Genomic DNA, 18,708 nt, shown 5'->3' on the forward strand with positions numbered 1-18,708 from the left:
ATTAGTAGATGTTAACTGAGTGCATGTTTCTCATTTGCATCCATAGCTCCAAGTCAGCACTTTCATTTTCAAGCCCTGCTGGGTATAACATTTAAGACCATCAAAGCCCTGTATTTATGAGGTGCACTGCTGGAGAAAAAATAAGATGTGAAGGTCGGGGTTAGATTAGGTCTTGTGCACAAGGTGACTCAGAGAGTGTGGCTGAGCCCGTATCACCTGGATTTCAGCCTAGCTGGCTGTCATGCCTGACTGACAGGAACCACATTCAGATCTTCTGTGAATTTGTAACACAAACAGCACAGCTGCTTATTGCATTGATTGTATTGGAAGCCTGATTTGCCTGTAATTGCTCCAACTCAATATGCCATTCTGTTCTGGATGACAGGATGAATGATGTACAACCTGAATTCAGCCCTGTGTCACTGCCTTTAATGACAGGTTTTTTGTTTTGTTTTGTTTCATTTTTCATTTAAAAACATACCTATTGCAGGATGACAGCTCTATCCAGGCTGTTCCATGAAAGGCAGCTATATTTCTGAAATCTTTTTCAGTGGTGAAGTAGTGCTTTGAGATAGTACCTGGAGAAATGCATCCATAGCTGCAAGAGAGCCTGAGAATGCAATATGAAAGTTTGTTGATTTTTTTATTTGGAGGAGGTATGATTTATGTTAACCTAGCTGATGGAGGAAGAGATGTTGTGAAATTGTTGAAAATATAATCATTTTTTTCTTTTAAAACTAATAGAGACAAAATTTTCTGTGCAATAGTGGTCACAGTTTTCCTGCTTGTCTGGCTGCCCTGGAAGAGCTCAGTGGAGAATCTAACTGATTTTCATGTTAGCTCTTACCAGAACTGCACATTTTATCTATGTAAATAAATAAGTAGGACAGATAGAAAAATACCAGGAAAAAAAAAAAAAGGAGACAGAAGGAGGAGAGATGAAGAATTAGAAGAAGAAGAAGATGAAGTTGAAGAAGAAGAAGAAAAAAATATAAGAAAAAGTCTACCCTGTCATCAAGTGGAAAACAGAATCATTTTTCTATTTGATTTTGTTTCATTTCCTTCTCTCTGGTGCTGGTGGTGTTGTAAGCCACATAAAGTCTGGATAAGCTTTCATTATGTCTGTACCTCCCATCTCAGGTGTAAGAGAACCAGGGCTGATTCTTAGTCCCAATGCAAATGGCACAGGACAGCTCTCTTACCCCTCTCTGTAGAAGATTTTTCTTGAAAATTGCAGTCTAAAACCAAGTCAGGCCGTTGGGTGACCATTGCCAAGCAGTGATTGATCTGCCTGTGTGACCATCATTTCTTTAGAAGCACAAAGGTAACCCAAAAATCCTTTCACATACTTCTTGATCTCTACCTTGCACTTCCAGAATGCTGCCTCTGAAAACACACACTGTCTTTTCTCAGTGCCAGTGTGAGTCTAAATGAAGATCTGCAGAGCTATTCAGGGTGCATTTGTTTTAAAAGTAAGCTGGCCTCTTCCTCTAAATGATTTTGGACTCCTTGCCCCATTGCCTTTATGTATAATTTGAAATTTCTGTGTCACCATCCCTACTAGTTTCTGTAAGGACAAAAAAGTTGCCTCAGTATCTTTGCAGATGTGGGGCTAAAGAGCTCAGCTTGAGCTGTTCCATTTGGCAACCTTGGTCTTGCTTCTGGTTAGAGAATCATCTAGAAAAAGGAAATTTGTAGAAATACTTCACAACTCTTTATGAAAAACTGAAAAATTTTCACATTTTTGTAGCAGGAAGCCTCTGTGTTAAAACTAAAAGAGCACAGAATTCAGGAATAAGTTGACCAGGAGACATCCTCATGGTCTGTAAGTGCAATGTGTTATAAGCTCTATCTTACCTAGTGATGGAGCTTTTCCCATCCATCCTCTTCCTGCTTTGCTTTAATACATATTTATTACCTTATCATAGCCAAACCTGAACAAAATAACCCCCCCAAAGTACAATTCTTCTTTTTGCAAAGAATTTTATTTTACAGAAACAACCACTGGTTTGTTAAAAGAGTTGTTTGCAAGATGACTAGATTAGATTAATTAGTTAATGTTTGTAAAGTACTTTGAAGATTAAGAACACTATATAAGTGTTAAGTATTATTGTTATTATAATAGATAGAGAAGGTAGATAGCTAGATAGGTAAAGAGATACAGCAGTCAGATAACAATAATTATAATACTTAGCATTTCTATAGGGCTTTACATCTTTTGAGTGTTTTACAAACATTAACTAATTAATAGAGTTAAGCAGACAGATAGTAGATAAAATAGTAGGTAGATTGATAGATAGGAACAAATTTTGCCTTTGGATACACAAATAGTATATTCAATGAAAGTTGCATCTGACTGATGAGGGCAAAATTTGGTCCATGGACAAATTTAAAGGAAAATTAGCAACTGTGTTTCAAGGGTTGGACTGGGATTTTTTCTTCCACAGATAATTTGTCTTCCCAGTGAGTAGATTCACTGTGGGAACAGAAAGTTCCCTTGGAATGCTGAGATGAATGTATCAAACATGTCAAACTTTACAGCGACATATTGTGGAATCAAAGCACATCGTTAAGATTAGTCACATCAGTGTCAGTGACTCAGCTTTGAAACATTTCAGAAGTGATGCATCGTGCCTTTGGGAAGCCAGATGAAACAGCATTATCTGTGTGCTTGGGTTCATCCTGATCCTTCAGGTTTTTATGAAAATGCAGAAGAATGGTCTGGTGACTGAGGAAAATATAGGGATTAAAGTCAGATGTGAACATATTTTAGTTTCATTAAATGAATCTGATATTAATTAAAGCAAATAATAATTATATAAAGATGCAAAGAATGGACATGACACTTGTTTCCTTTTAGTTTGTATCTTCCTGAACACTGATTTTTTTCCTGCAACCACCTATCCCAAAGGCCATACAGAGATGAGGGGAAATAATTGTTGCTTTCTGAAATAGATTTGTGTCATAGGTGCCTTTGAGATCCAGCTGTCAGTGAGGACCAGGTGTCTTAAAGCTTCTAGTACCTTTGCAGTAATAAACGAGGAGAGGAATAGAGACCTCAGCTGGGTGTGAACAGGCTCACTCTGGAGTATGGTTTTACCACTGCCATTCTGCATTTGAGTTTTTCTGAGGGCTTCTAAAATGACTCCAACACCTGACTGAAGCATCAGTGCTGCCTCTGCACCTGGGGCAGCACCACCAGTGCTCTTGCTGCCAGACTGGGGCTCAGTGCTGCTCGGAATTGCATCCTATGAACAGAGCTGGTATTTCCCCTTTACAGAGCTCTTTTGCCACTGGGTGTATGCAATTCCATCTCAAGTCTTCAGGGCAATCAGAACCACAGACCACAAATAAATCTTGATGAAACAGTAAAATGCAGGAGAAGGAGCCACCTTCTGAACTCTTGGCAGCTGGGATGTAGATACCTACAACTGGGTTAGACACCCTAGGCTTCCTTGACTGTCCGCAGAGCAACAAGGCCTAGAAAGGTAAATTTCATCTGCTTTGTATTTATGTCTCCATTAGGATGATATGAAACCACCTCTTGGAAATCTTGTTTCTCTCCACTGACTGACAGTAAAGCCCAGATTAGCTCAGATGCGGCCAAGTCTGTTGTAAATAATTAAAGTGAGATGTGACAAAATCCTTGTGGTGGGCTGACCTTGGCTGTCTGCCAGGTGCCCACCAAACTGCTCTATCACCCTCCCTTCTCAACAGGACTGGAGAGAAGGGAAGAGAAGGGAAGGGAAGGGAAGGGAAGGGAAGGGAAGGGAAGGGAAGGGAAGGGAAGGGAAGGGAAGGGAAGGGAAGGAAGGAAGGGGAAGGGAAGGGAAGGAAGGGAAGGGAAGGGAAGGGAAGGGAAGGGGAAGGGAAGGGAAGGGAAGGGAAGGGAAGGGAAGGGAAGGGAAGGGAAGGGAAGGGAAGGAAGGGAAGGGAAGGGAAGGGAAGGGAAGGGAAGGAAGGGAAGGGAAGGGAAGGAAGGGAAGGGAAGGAAGGGAAAGAGAAAGAGGAAGGAAGAGAAGAGAAGGAAGAGAAAGAGAAGAGAAGAGAAAGAGAAGAGAAAGAGAAGAGAAAGAGAAGAGAAAGAGAAGAGAAGAGAAGAGAAGAGAAGAGAAGAGAAGAGAAGAGAAGAGAAGAGAAGAGAAGAGAAGAGAAGAGAAGAGAAGAGAAGAGAAGAGAAGAGAAGAGAAGAGAAGAGAAGAGAAGAGAAGAGAAGAGAAGAGAAGAGAAGAGAAGGTATGATTAAAAGTTCATGGGTCAAGATTCGGACAAGGACATCACTTACAGTCATGGACAAAACAGGCTCGACTTAGGCAAATTACTATAAGTTATTGCCAAATAATCAGAGAGGGAAAATGAGAAATGCAAACAAAACTAAAAAACGCCTGCCCCCCTTTTTCCCCCAAAGTGGCCCAGGTGGATATCACCTAGGGGTTGGGATCAGTTCACAGCTCTTCATCCTTGCTGCTCCTTCCTCCTCACACTCTTGCCCTGCTAGAGTGTGGAGTCTCTCCTATCAGCTTCTGTCCTTAATGAACTTCTCCAGTGTGGGTCCTTCTTATGAACTACAGATCTCCACAACCTAATGGTTCCCTAAGGTTTCACATGTCCTGCCAGGAAACCTGCTCTGCATGGACTCCTCTCTATGGCCTGCAGTTCCTGCCAGGAGTTTGCTCCAGCCTGGCTTCTCCACAGGCTGCAGCTTCTTTCAAGGCACATCCACCCACACTGGGTCCTCCTCAAGCTGCCCTTGGATCTCTGCTCCACTAAGGACCTCCATGGGCTGCAAGGGGACAGCTGCCTCACCATGGTCTTCTTCATGGACTGCAGGAGACTGGAGCCCATACTCCCCCTCCTTCTTCACTGAGCTTGGTGTCTGCAGGCTTGTGTCTCATATTTTTTCCTTTTTTTTTTCCTTCCCATCTCCTGGGTAGCATTTTTTTGCCCTTCCTTAAATATGTTATTGTTACCAATGTCACCTGTGTCCCTTGGCAGGTCTGTCCTGGAGCCAGGGTAAAATGGCTCTGTCCAACATGGATGCAACTTCTGATGCCCTCATGGAACCTCTTCCATCAAAACCTTGATCTGGAAATCCAATAAACGCATTCTAAATGCTCCTCTTCCTTCTTCATCTGCAAGATCTACTTAGTGGAGTTTCCCAAGCTCACTTCAGTCTCACTAGGACTGCTGAAAAGGAGGTTTAGTTGGAAATTGGTAGGAATGTCATTGACCAAAGAGACAAGTGGTGAGTCCCCATACAATGAAAACAACAAAAGGTTCCCTCCAGCAGCACAATCTGTCAGTGGTGGGGAAGCCACTACAGTGAGGCATGTGCAGAAGGCAATCAGCCATCCTCCTGACTCACCCAAAAAAGGCAACATCCAAATATGGTGCAGAACAAACATTGTACAAAATAAATACACCCTTCATCAACACAACCACCCTTTGATCATCTAAAAAAGGCATAAAAATTAAGCAAGCAAACAAGAGCAAGAAATAGTGGCAATGCCCTTTTTTTAAACCAGGGATGGACTGTACACACCTTGGTAATTAAAGCTCATAGTTTCTTCTCAAGGAACTTGAACCCAAGTCTCAAGTTATGGGTGAATATTCACAGTGCAAGGTTTCAAGACAGACCTGTCTAAGGTTCTCTTGTTGGAGCAGTTTTATTTGTATAATATATTTCACTATTTCCTGTGTCACAGGGAGAATGATTTCTAGTTCAGTGGTTAGTATTCACCTGGAAGGGGAAGTCCTCAGTTCCTGGGCTTGCTTCTATGAATGTTTCTTGTATTTCTCATTTAAGTATTCATTGATGTGGATAATGGAAGCCAGGCCCTCTGCTCCCAAATGAAAGACTATACCACGAAGATACATAGTCATTTGCATAGGTTTGCCATCTTCCTGTTCCCATGAATATTTAATTAACCTATGCAAAGTGAAATGGTTTCAATATGAGGAACTGAGAATGCCCTGCCCTAGAATATTCTTTACCCTAGTGGTTAGGGCAGTCAGGGAAGTGGAGACACAAGTTCAAATCCCCTTAAGCAGAAGAGGGATTAAACCTGGGTCTTCCAGAGCTTGGTGGGTATTCTCAGCACAAAGTTATTGGTGAGAAAAAAAAGTAGCATCTCTGCTTCCTTTTCTTGCCTGAGCTAATGGGATTCCCTGCCAAAATGCTTATCATACTGAAAGATCATCACAGAGTGTGACTGATACAATCTTTATTAGAAAACAAATTATTTCACCATGAACTTTGAAAGAAATGGAGTAAATGGTGTGACAACAAAATGGCTTACCACAAGGGAGCATACTCACACCTGAGTTATTTGTGATCTACACACAACATCTACCAATCTGTAATGACAAAAAAAATTAAAGTTGCCAGAATTCAACCCCCAAGTCAAGGACCTGTCCCAAACAAAGGCCATGACACCATCAGCACTCAACCAGATCTCAGAATATCATATGGCAAATTAATGAAATTACACTATGGAGATGATGCTATCAGGCCTCTTTCTTCTTTAAAGTTCCAGGCCCAACAAACAGAACAAAATTTCTAAAGAGATGTGACTCAAAATCCAGATTGCTTGGAACTGATATTGGACTGCTTACCTTTTCCCAGGGCACAGATAGAAAAGACAAAGTGTAAGGTTAACCTGTAATATAAATTACTGAAGAAACACATGAATTCCAGACTGAAGGTCAGCTCTGCAACGCTGCAAACCATGGCACTTGCATCCTGTTATCCAGTAGATAAATATTTATGTCACACATAAAAAAGCACTGATATATCAGTACACATGAAGAGGTTAGATATACTGTTGAATGAAAGTGATTTTTTTATGCATGCCTTAGGCCAGCTGAGGGAAGCAATCTGTATCTCCTAGCTGGGATCACCTGACTGGGAAATGGATGGGGAAAAAAAAATAAAGGGAAAAAAAAAAGCAAATAAGCAAATACCAACAGGAAGAAGAGAGAGGAGGTAAGAAGTAAAAAGCTTTGAGGCACACTATTAAGTGTCCAGAATTCCCTGGATTGGTAAAATTCAATCAGTAATATGCCTGCTCCCAAGCCCAGTAAATTTTAGATAGATCTGACTGATAAATTTATATATCCTGCTAGTTTCAATTACTATGAAAAAATTATCTTCATAATTTTCCAGTCGTTTTCCATTTAAGCTCACTCTGAAAGTGAAAAAGAAATTAAAACCAAACCTTAATTTTGATAATTTTTTATGAGACTGTCATTTATGGACAAAAGCCTCTCTATATATTCAACTCTCCATATTGACATCATATCTGCTTGATGTCAACCCCTGCCAGTGGGGCTCTCAGGTGGCTGCACCACCCTCTCATAGCTCTGGAAATCTTTAGGCAAGGACACCTTCATGCCCAGTCAGCCCATAAGACAGATTAAATGCAGAGCTGCAGAAAAAAAACCCAGCAGACAGGCCATGCTTTGTCAATCCCAGCACAAACTTTGCTGAGGTATTTTACAGCCAACATTCTTGGAGAGTGAGCACAGACTTGCACAAATACGATCTTGCCTGTTTAGGTTATGAGCTCTCTGGGGCAATGACTTTCTCTTCGGATGCAGGTATCCACTTCATAGCACCAGTCCTGCTGTAATAAAGCTAATAATAATAATAGTAACAACAGCAATAATAATAATAGAAATAATAATAATTTCATCCAGGATGCTGCATAGAAGAGCTGAAGGGCAGCAGGTGTGTTGGGGAAATAATATAATACATCAAATCCTGCGCAGCGAGCACATGAGCGTGTGATATCAAAGACACTACCTATGAAATTAATTTGCCAGTGACACTGCCTTGCCTACCATCCCTGGGCGTTGTGAGAATTAATTAATGCTTGCAAATAGCCTTGAGAACTTCAGAGGGAAGGCTGGTTATGTATGCAAAGCCCTGCTGCCTTTCCCTGGTGCCGGCTGCACACCTGTGCCCGTTGCATCATGTGCCGCCTCTGTCTGGTCGCCGAGTGCTGGCGGTGCTCATGTGGCCCCAGCATGATTGATGGCTGGATTCAGGTACTGGGAGCTCTCCCTGTCAGTGGGGAGCTTGCCTCCACACGCCTCTGCACCATCGGCCTCTTTCCTCCCGGCACAGTTGTCAGGTTTCCCAAAACAATGATTACCTTTCCCCAGAAACAAACCTCTGTCCTGACACCTCTCCCAGCCTGAGTCTTGCTCCTCTGTAAGGGTCTGTTCCCTGCCTCCCAGGGCTCGTGCGAAACTTCATTCCTTCATATTTGTGAGATGTGCTAGCATGAAGGTGCAAGAATAGAGTGGTGCCTGCTCTTTATTTATCTTGTGATTTCAATGGGGATCAATTGGGCGTGCTTTGGTCCATGTCCCTGCACCTCATGACATCCCATGCCTTTTGATGGCCTTCACTTTGGCCAAATTTTTTTTCTTTTTTTTTCAGAATCCATGCCATGTCACTCATTCTTCCCCTCAAAGTTCTGTCTTGCTCCTTGATTACCTTCCCCCAGAAACAAACCTCTGTCCTGACACCTCTCCCAGCTGGAGTCTTGCTCCTCTGTAAGGGTCTGTTCCCTGCCTCCCAGGGTTCGTGTGAAACTTCATTCCTTCATATTTGTGAGACACACCAGCGTGAAAGTGCAAGAATAGAGTGGTGCCTGCTCTTTATTTATGATCACTATTAGCAATTGCAGCCATGCAAGATGCCCAGGTTGTACCTCAGAGGTCACTACACCCCCTGAGGGAGGGAGAGCAGCAATGGAGGCATTAGCAGGAACAGCAAGGTGAGGCTTCTCCACCTTCAAAGTGTCCATCCCTAATCTCCCAGGGCCTGAACGTGCCTGCAGGCCATGGCAGCTGCTCTGAAGGGTGATGCAGGAGCTTTATGTCTGCAAACCCAGTGCTAAAGGGAATTGGGTTACCAATTCCTTCTTACACTGAACATAAGTCAAATTTGCAGCAAATAATTACTTACAGTGAAGTAAAATCTTATTGAAATGCCCTTTTCTTCTCTTTTTAAATCCAACACATTGTTTTAAAGCATTAACACCACTTGGTTTTGTGGGATATTTTAAAAAATATACATATTTAGGCTGAGTTTCCATGTTATCTTTGACACCCCTATCATGGTACACCAGCCATGCTTTTATTTTCCTCAAAAGAAATGGGGAGAGGACTCTTGTTTCCAACCACTGCTCCCTCCTCCTGGCTATACAGCCATACCATAGCTCCACAGGTGCTGGAAAGCGGTATCCTTCTGTTGCTGTGATTTTAAGCAGCAAACATTGGCAGCCACCTGCCTTGCCCTGTTCCAGCTGCGCTCAGCAATGTGTGGAAGGGAGGGAAGAAGAAGAAGAAGGAGAGCATGCTGGAAGGAGTCAAGGCTCCCTTCATCTTCTCTTCTGTGCTTCAGGATGAAATAGTGAACTCACTAAATAAACCTCCGGCCTTTCTCAGGGCTACAGAGAGGTGAAACCCAGAATCCTGCTGAATTTGAAGCTCTCAGTCACAAAGTCAGAATCCATTATGAGATGTAATCTTGCCCTTAATCTCAGGTTCTGTTCACAGACCACTGTCCATAAGATCAATATTAATAAAAGAATTGTATGAAGAACTTCCCTCGACCACAGGTAAAAATTCTTTCAGTGCTTCACACAGACATTTTTAACCCACAGCAGGAGAGATTTATTTGGGAATCCTTTCTTTGACCAAAATCCCCATACATATGTCGGCTTCTCATAAAAATCAGCTTATTTTTGATATTCAAAAATTTTGCACATTCACAATGCTGAGGGAACTTATCAGTGCTGGTGGTGACCACAGAATCACAGAATTCATAGGGTTAGGGGGATCCCTGAGGATCATCTTGTCCATCTTCCCTGTCAGGCAACATCTTGCAATGTTTTACAAAATCTTCTCAGAGGACACAGACTTATTCCTTCTTTCTTTTCCTTCATGGTTGGCTTCAGTCAAATGCTTTCAGCTTTTTGTTTATTCTATTTCTGCTGTAGATTTGTCTTTTATGTGTAGTCTGTTTAAAAATTATTTTGTGTGCAATGAGAAATAACATTATTTCCTTTTTCCAATAATAAGAATTGTTCCTTCATATTGTGTCATTTTCCCCTTCCCATCACCTCCAGAAAAGCTGGTGTTTGAAAAACCCTCAATTTCCATTAAGCAGTGATTCTGGTGGATAATTAGAATTTAATTTCTCTGACCAGCATCCTCAAGGGCATTCAGATGCCTTCTGCTTCACCATTCCTGCTTCACATGAACAGGAGCACTAATCTCTTCCTGTTCTACCCAGATGTTGGAAAGCTGAGTGCTTAAAAGCGTGCTTAGCTCCTACAGTGGTTAGTCAGGGCCCTCGAGGGAGAACATCAGCACTCAGTGCAATCTCCCTTTGGCTTTCCCATTAACCCTGCCTCCTCCTTTTTCATGATTTGCATGGGTGCTTGGGTTCTACCTCCTCTGAAGAGCTTCAGCTCAGCCCATTCCATGCCCAGAGGCAACTAATAAAGGTCAATCTCAGATATAATGAAAGGGGACAATGAGGCTGTTCTGGCCACTCCTAGTTTTCCCCACTGCTTCTCACGAGCTCTGCAGGTTCTTCTGGTTCCTCCACCAGGCCTGAATGTCAGGGGGAGGCTGTTCCCACCACCATCCCCAGCTGTTCTTCAACAGTCATGTCCTTTGAAGATGTGCATAGTTATCATGTTATTTCAAAATACCAAAGGTCACATTACCTTTCCTTTTCCCTTCCTCCCCGCTGGAAAATAAGGGCAGGAGCAATTACTGAGTAAACAAGAAGGAGCTGGTTTGCAGAGCTGCTGTGAGGGACTGGGGGGCCTCCACCAGGCTGGCCTGCTGTAGCCACAATTCTCTTTTTCCAACCTCACCCTGCAAATTAAAGTTTCAGAGGTCTGAAAGGTGTTCTGGTGCAAAGCATTTTCCCTACATCTCTGTTGGCCCTTTTGTCACAGAAAATCTGGGTAGATGTCCAGACACTCATGAGACAACAAAAAGCTCAATTTTTTCCTGCATCTTTTACTCAAAATCCCATGCTGGAGCCATGGAACTGATTTTCAGCAGTCATATTAAACCACAGGAGGCATTGCAAATCACTTGTGTGAGGGTTTGGGAAATCAAGATAAGTGTAAGTCACAGACCACCCCAAAGTCTTGATGACTCTCTGCCAAAACAGGAATCAGAGCCGTCCTAGGTTCCTCCTTTTGCAGCCTGCTGTGCACCATGGCTCCTACTTGCTTTTTCTGTGATTCCCATGAGGTATGCTGGCCCTGAAGGATAAGAACTGCAGATCTGCTGGAAATTGCATCATGCAAGTAGAAGGTCTACTGGGTAGAGCTGGGCCCTTAAGAAATACTTTTATGGGACTTCTGAAAAGCAGGTGGTCTGATATACAGAAAGCACATTAACACTAATGAAGATAAAAAATTTCACAGAAAGATAATTGTTTGCCTAGCAGCTGAATTTATTTCGTTCTCAAGTTGTAATTAAGGGAAAAGTTGCAGTTTAGAATGCAATCTGGTTTTCCCTCTTTTTTTTTTCTTGCCTAATAAGCAGAGCAAGAAGTTGATTCATTTTTATCTACAAGGGAGAAATGTATCATTTTACCCACACCTGATTTAACTGAAATGAGTAGAAGACAGATAAACAGCTGGAGAAACCTTAAAAAAAAAACCACTGAATTCAATTTACCAGAATCTTGCATGCCTGGGAAAGAAAAATAGAAAGAAAGAAAAATAAATAAAAACAAAAAGTGAGGAGTCAGCCATGGACAAGCAAGTTTATACCTTAAGATGTTGGGTAGTAAAATCTCTTTTTTCCAACACCAAGTAAGGATGAGAAATTTCTAAAAACCCAGGTGTTCGAATTGTTACTATGATTTACTGTCTGTATGTGTGCAATGTTTAGGAGCTGTACACTTAGCAGTCCAGCAGTCACACAAAACTTAAGAATGCCAAAAAACAAAAATGGTCTCAGATCACTGTGTGCTGCTCAAAAGAGCAAAGAAACATGGAAGAAAAAAAAGGTCTGCTCCAGAAAAGCTGTGATCAAAGCAGAAGGCAAGCAATGAAGAGCAGTCCTTCCTTCAGGATAAAGACAAGGAAAGAACAGGGCAATACTGAATAAAGGAAAATTTTCTCATGAGAGACGTGTCAGGTTCTTGTATGTGTCTCTACTCCATGAATAAATTTTGTTAAATGAGGAGCAGGGACAGTCTGTTGTATCAAAATTGGAAGGGAGGTTCATTGGATAGGGACAGAACTGCAGAAAGATAATAATGTTTCCAGGCATAGAAAATAGTATTTAACTCCACAACAACTTGCCATAAAGTAAAAGGTTTGGATTATCAATTTGGATTTTGGATCATTTGAACTCAGTTAAAAAAAAATCTAATATTATTTTTCCTTTAAAATAATCCATAATATTTGTGCACAGATCTCAGAATGCATTGAAGTGTACAGATCAAACAGGGAGAGATGTCTGAATACCTTTGACAATTTGGGTCTCGTGTTCACTCTATTTTGATGAGCATTAAGGTAATGGTCAGACTGCTGCAAGGTTATAAACACTGACTTCCTGGATACACCTGCAGGTTTATATGGAATATGACATTTTCTCTGCCAATGACTGGGTTCAAATGCATCTGAAAAGACAATAGTCATTTACATGAAAAGGAAGAACTACTTACCCATCTCTGCTTTTATTGAATACCTATTCTTAATTTCACCAAATTTAGATCTTTAAGTAGGAAATGTATCTTCCCCTTCCTTTCTCCAGCCACCTGAAAAAGCCTCCAACTGTTTCTTGGAATCTTGCTTAATCTTTAGGACAGCTATTAGTGAGATTGAGGTAACCTGGGAGCAAATCACAGGAGCCAGGCAGGAACAAGCAATCATTTGATGTCGCAAACACAACTGCACAAACAGACTGCCCCGACCACTTGTCCCAACATGGAATATTTCAGTGTTCCCTCCTCTACACAGAGCTTCTCCAAAGACACCAAAGCTTGAAATTGTCTGGACAGAGGCTCAGCTTTTGCTGTCAGAAATTCTTTCTAGGTTGTGAGCCTCAGAACAAATGAATCGGTTGGTTTTCTGAAAGTGAACCAGGTCAAATTTTAGCAATTAATTAATGCTTAATATAAATTGATGATCACTTTTAAAGATTATAATTATGGTTATTATTAAAGCAACAGTGATTTATTATTTTCCAGAGATATTTTTCTGAGAAACAATCCCTGCTATAAAGGCTGTTTTTTCCACCTTCCTCCTAAATCCTTCAGCTATTTTCTGTTTCTCTTTCTGTGCTTTCTATTCGCCCATGTAGAGTAGCAATTTTTGGCACATCACACACATTAGATAATTATATGTCAGTTGAGAAACTCTCAGCTTCTTGTCACTAGTCTATAAAGCTCTCTGTAATGTTGTAATACAATATCACTGATATCTCAAGGAGATAACATGTTAAGTGTCTACTGGCTATATAATTTGAACCAAAAATTAACAAAGAGAACTGATCTTTCGGTAAACATACAGTATATTTTTGTCATCTCTTCCTGATAGTGGTTTTGATAAGCAGATTTAGATGTGGTGTTATCCTCTGATTGCTTTTGCAGTGTACTTGCAAGACAGGGAACTCCTTCATAATCCCTCAGACAGATGGTTGAGAGGAATTTCCCAAGTACCCACAGATCAAAGATTGTTCCCCGTAAATCGTGATGGTTGCTGATATTACAAATCCACCCAGACATTTTATTCTTCCCGATTCTAAACACCCTTTCACTTCTCTCTGCCCAATGTGGATTCCCATTAGGTGGGAAGAACAATTTTAAGCAATCAAGAGTCGGTGTGATAACCTTAGACTGCTCATTAAGGACCAGGTTGTGAATGAGGGGTAGATGACAGAGATCTTTGAAATCAAAGAGGCATGGAAATGATGAGCAATTGTTCTCTGTCTTTTCCAAAACAAGAGCAAGGGGACATCAAATGGAACATGGAGGAGACGGGTTCAAAACAAACAAAGGGAAATGATTCTTCATACAATGTATAATTAAGCCGTGGAACTCCTTGCCACAGGATGTTGTGGATGCTGTAAATTTACATGGGTTCAAAAAGGACTGGACAAGTTCATGAAGGAAAAATTCTTCAAGAGCTATTAAATACAAAGACATTACCTCTGGCTCCGGAAGACGTTGCAATGCAAATCTCAAGATGTTGTGAGAGTGCTCTGAGGAAGTCTCACTTTCCTATTTTACTTTTCCCCAAGCATGTATTAATTCTTGGCCCCTGTCAGAAAGAGGTACATGTGTTAGATGGATCCCTGTATAGCTGATATAGCTCTTTTTATGTCCTTGTTTCACGCAGCTGTCTTATTCAGGGAGCAGATCAAGTGATGCCCACACGATACAATTCACTTTAAATGCTGTTTCTCCCCTTAGACTAGTAAGTAGTCTGAAAATGAGGGTATTGCTAAATACTTTTATTTTTAGGAACTTTAGCTTCCCAGTTTCTTGCCTGGAAGGTACAGAAAATTTCAGCTTTCTTGTTGGCTCAAGAGAGGAGGGCACAGTGGGCTCTAGACACCTCTCCTCCTCACTCTCCAGTTGGTGACATGGGCAAGCTTGTGTAAAAAATTGGGGTGTCTCTCTCAGCTCTTCACCTCTCTGGGCTGTCTAAATAACCACCCCAGTACTAATAGTTAGTGATTCAGAAGTAGAAACACATTTGGGATACTTGACTCTGTGAAAATTGGCTGGGAAATCCCCCAAGTTTTTTATTCCTGTTACTTCTAGCATTTGGCAAGCCTACCAGTGCCTCCTCGACTAGATCATTGCCTGGTAATGAGGAAAAGTGGAGAAAAGTTGAGGAAAAGTGCCTCTATCCTGAAAGCACTGCCTGATGCTCTACCTGATAGCCTGTCCATTTTAAAGGAGGGAAAAATATCCCCTTCTCACTACCATTTATTAGCAGCTGGCTTTGAGGAGAATTAGCACAGGGAACAAGTCCTGTCCTGCTCTGGAATATTCCTGCATCTGCACGGGCCAAAACCCTCGTTAGCCAACCCCTGGGTCTTGCAGGCTTAGCCATTTTTGTGGGCTAAATTAACACTTTGGTGGTGAGGAGCCAGAGAGCCACTGCAAAATGAGCTCTGGCTGCATGATGAACACCCCTGTCCCATGGGATCTAACAGCTGAAGAGGAAGCTTAGCTTCAGGGCCATTGCAGGTGCCCCAAACTGAGCGCCCCAAAAGCATGGAGGCACTCAAAAATTAAAATCTCCACTGAAGGATTTAACCTGGGTTTCAAAAGCCATTCCTTTCCCTTCTCAGAACCCCTAAAAAGCCTTTTGGGCAAGGAAGGCAACTCTTCAGGCTCCACAGGTATTATTATTATTTGGAAGCCTGTTTTGTATTTGGAGTTGGCTGCTCCTTGGGTTCACCCAGGCAGTTTAGTGCATGCATGCCGAGGTGTATATTGGATGTGCCTAATAGCTGCAGTAGGTGGAGAGGGAGGAAGCTGTGATCCAAATGATGGGAACTCCTGGAGGGAGTTGTCTTGCCACTGGCATGCTGTCAGCGTGCCAATAAATGAGAAAGTTGAGATGATCAGAGGCAGCTATCTAAACAAACTAGGGTGAAAACTCCCAGCCTGCGTGGCAATCAGGCACAGGAAGCTCATTCAGCGGCCATCCAGCTTCTTCCCATGGTTCAGGTTTGGTATTCTATGAAACATGAAATAGGCAGAAAATATCCCTGTGCCCCAAAAAAGGCCCTGTGGCTGCTGTCCTTTCTGTCATGCCATTGCTTCTGATATGCACCTCTCAGAGGTTCAGTAGTGGGAAACGTGAAATGAGAGGTGATTCACAAGCTCTTTGTGTTTGCAAGCACCAGAATTAGCCACTGAGTAGCACTATCCCAGTTTTGGAAGAGAAAGAGTTGCTCCTTAAGGTGTTGCAAATCAGTGACAAACTCACTGATGTTGTAGTGCTCTGGATTTCTTCCCTGCACAGGCACAAATCTGATCTCAATGGCTGTGAGGAAATCAACAAGAGGTAGGAAGATATAGAAATCACATATTAATGTTGTATGGGCAGGTAACATCCATAGCTGGCTGATCAAATGCATAGCTGGCCTTTTAAAATGTATAAATATACAAAATACATCAATATGTATAAATATGTCTACAAAAGTACAAATGCACAGCTGGCTTTGACCTCTGTTCAAAGTCCCAATATTCTTAATAGGCAGTGAAGGAGCTGAATTTTCACCTCTTACTTTTTACCTAGCAAACCTAGAAATGCGGGGATTACTCTGATCATCAGTGTCTTCTGTGTTCCACATTTGTATGAAGTGTCCAAAGATGGAATGACCCTGTATTTTAACTTTTAATCCATTGAAGTGGGTGACATAGATCTCCCCCAATAAGAATGGGAAGATGTGAAAGAGAGTTTCCAAGATACCAAGTGAATGTTTCAGCTGACTGTTGGAGATGTAGTTCATGGACTGAAAAGCAGCCTGTGAAACCTGAATGAAAGACAATATCTGCCTCCAAATCTGGAGTTGGGCACCTGGCTTCTGAGAAGAAAAGAGCACAAAGCCTCACACCTACCCTTGGCCTTGCTGCCCCCAGACTGGGTTTTGCCTTGTGCTGTCACATGTTAAACCCCTTCAGAAGTGCTTGATGCCCAGTGCATTGCATAAGAAGCTTACTTGACTAATTGGGCAACTCCATATCAACAAAGCTCCTAAGAACTAGAAGCTACTGAATTCCAAGTTGTGATAGGTAAGTCCTTTGGTAGATGTAGATCTTTGATATCATGCCAATGGCAGAAGGGCTGGAATCGTTTAGAATAGAAAAAGAATAGGAGCTTTAATCCTTATTCATGGGTATACAGGATCTTTAAAATCTGCAGCGTCTCTGAATAAATTTAGTTTACTTAGCACAACTAAGATGCATTTGATCTGCTAAAGCTGCCAACCTTCTTGTTCCTCAGTCAGGCTGTTTATCATCTTTTACACAAGAGAGCTTTGCTGTCTATCTCTGTCCCTCCCTCCCTCCAGCTGAAAATCAGTCCTCTCCAGGAAATAATAGAATCAAATACATTCAATGGTCCCTCCTCTTAAGCATATTAAATATGCCCTATTGAGTACCATAAACACAATCACAAGACTTCTGAGTTCAACTACAAACCCTCAAAGCTGTGTACTAATGACAGATAGTCAGTAAATAAAGCAGGCTTCCCCAGCCAAGTGGTGGCGTTTGCAGACTCGTCAATAAGATCCCGAGATTTATACTCAGTAATGATTTTGCAAAAACCACAAACTGAGCAAAAAACTCCACTAAAGTATCTTCAGCTTCACCAGATTTCTACAAAAAACTGACAAAGCTCCTTGGTGATTTATGGAGCTGGGAGAAGCAACTTGCATTGAATGTTTAATGGCAGTTTCACTTGGATATTCTGGATGTGCATAAACAAAGAAAACATATATATTATGACTGCATATTAAGTAACATATGGATAAGAACTGCTTGAATGATCAGAGGGACAGAGAATCTGCTTCAAAAGAGGAAACAAAAGGGTGGTCTAAGGGTCAAAGCACAGAGTGCCCACATCCAGCTGCCCCAGCTCTGCTGAGAACCAGAATAGAGCTGACAGTGATTTGTAGGGCCCCAGATCACCTTGTTGCAGACCAACACATTATCCCATACAGGCATATCAGTTATTCACTGGTGTCTTTAGTGCTACACCAAAGCAACGTCTGAACGCAGCTTGTTGACTTTAAAATGCTCAGCAACAAAGGATTATAGGGGTTAGAAGTGCCCTTTATGAATACTTTGAGACATAAACAAGGGAGAGTAACAAAAGCTCTCTGAGCTAATGGCCAATGCTCTTACCAGAACCAATGGAATTAATGTCCAAGATTACAATTAAAACAAGGTCTATAAAATTTCAGTCATGGAGAGAGAGCAAAAAAGACAGCAGGAGTTTTGAAATTATCAGCTGGTGACAGGTATTGGTGTTATGACTGTCTAGAAAGTGCTGCAACACAGAGATGTATTGCGTGTCCTATTTACTCTGGAGCAGTAAACACTCTCCAGAATGGCATGTGTACTTCACTGCATCACTTCAGAGCAGAGGTTCTGGGGGGGAACTTCTTTTCCATACTGAGGGATGACAGGGGTGTCAGAAATTATGGGGTTTTAACATAAGCTACAAATTTCCTGGATTTATAGTACCCAACTAGGAGATAACAGTGGTATTCCTGTAATGTTTTTATTTCTCCTCAAGAAGTTCCTCCATGCTAGGCTGAGAGGGCTGACCAGAATTTTCTTGTTTCATGGAGTAAATACTTGTGGAGAGTACAATGATACTGTGAATACCAAGTCAGTGAAGGCAGACACTTTCTATAAGGGCGTTCTTCTCTCAGGCCCACATCCAGCATCTCACAGGAAACACAACAAAGATCTCCAGGGATTTGTCTTACTCATCAAATCCTATTTTTTGGTTGCTGGGTTGACCCAACCTGAAGATCTGTATTCCCACAGAGAACTTGAAGACATGTGAGCATGACCAGCTTCCATGTGCCGTCACCTACATCTTTCTGAGGACACAGCTCAAGGGCTCTCAGCTTAAATTCTCTTGGACTCTGTGTTTCTTTGCTTTGTTTGTGGTGGAAAAG

Source organism: Camarhynchus parvulus, chromosome 1A (assembly GCF_901933205.1).
Source record: "Camarhynchus parvulus chromosome 1A, STF_HiC, whole genome shotgun sequence".
NCBI lineage: Eukaryota > Metazoa > Chordata > Aves > Passeriformes > Thraupidae > Camarhynchus > Camarhynchus parvulus.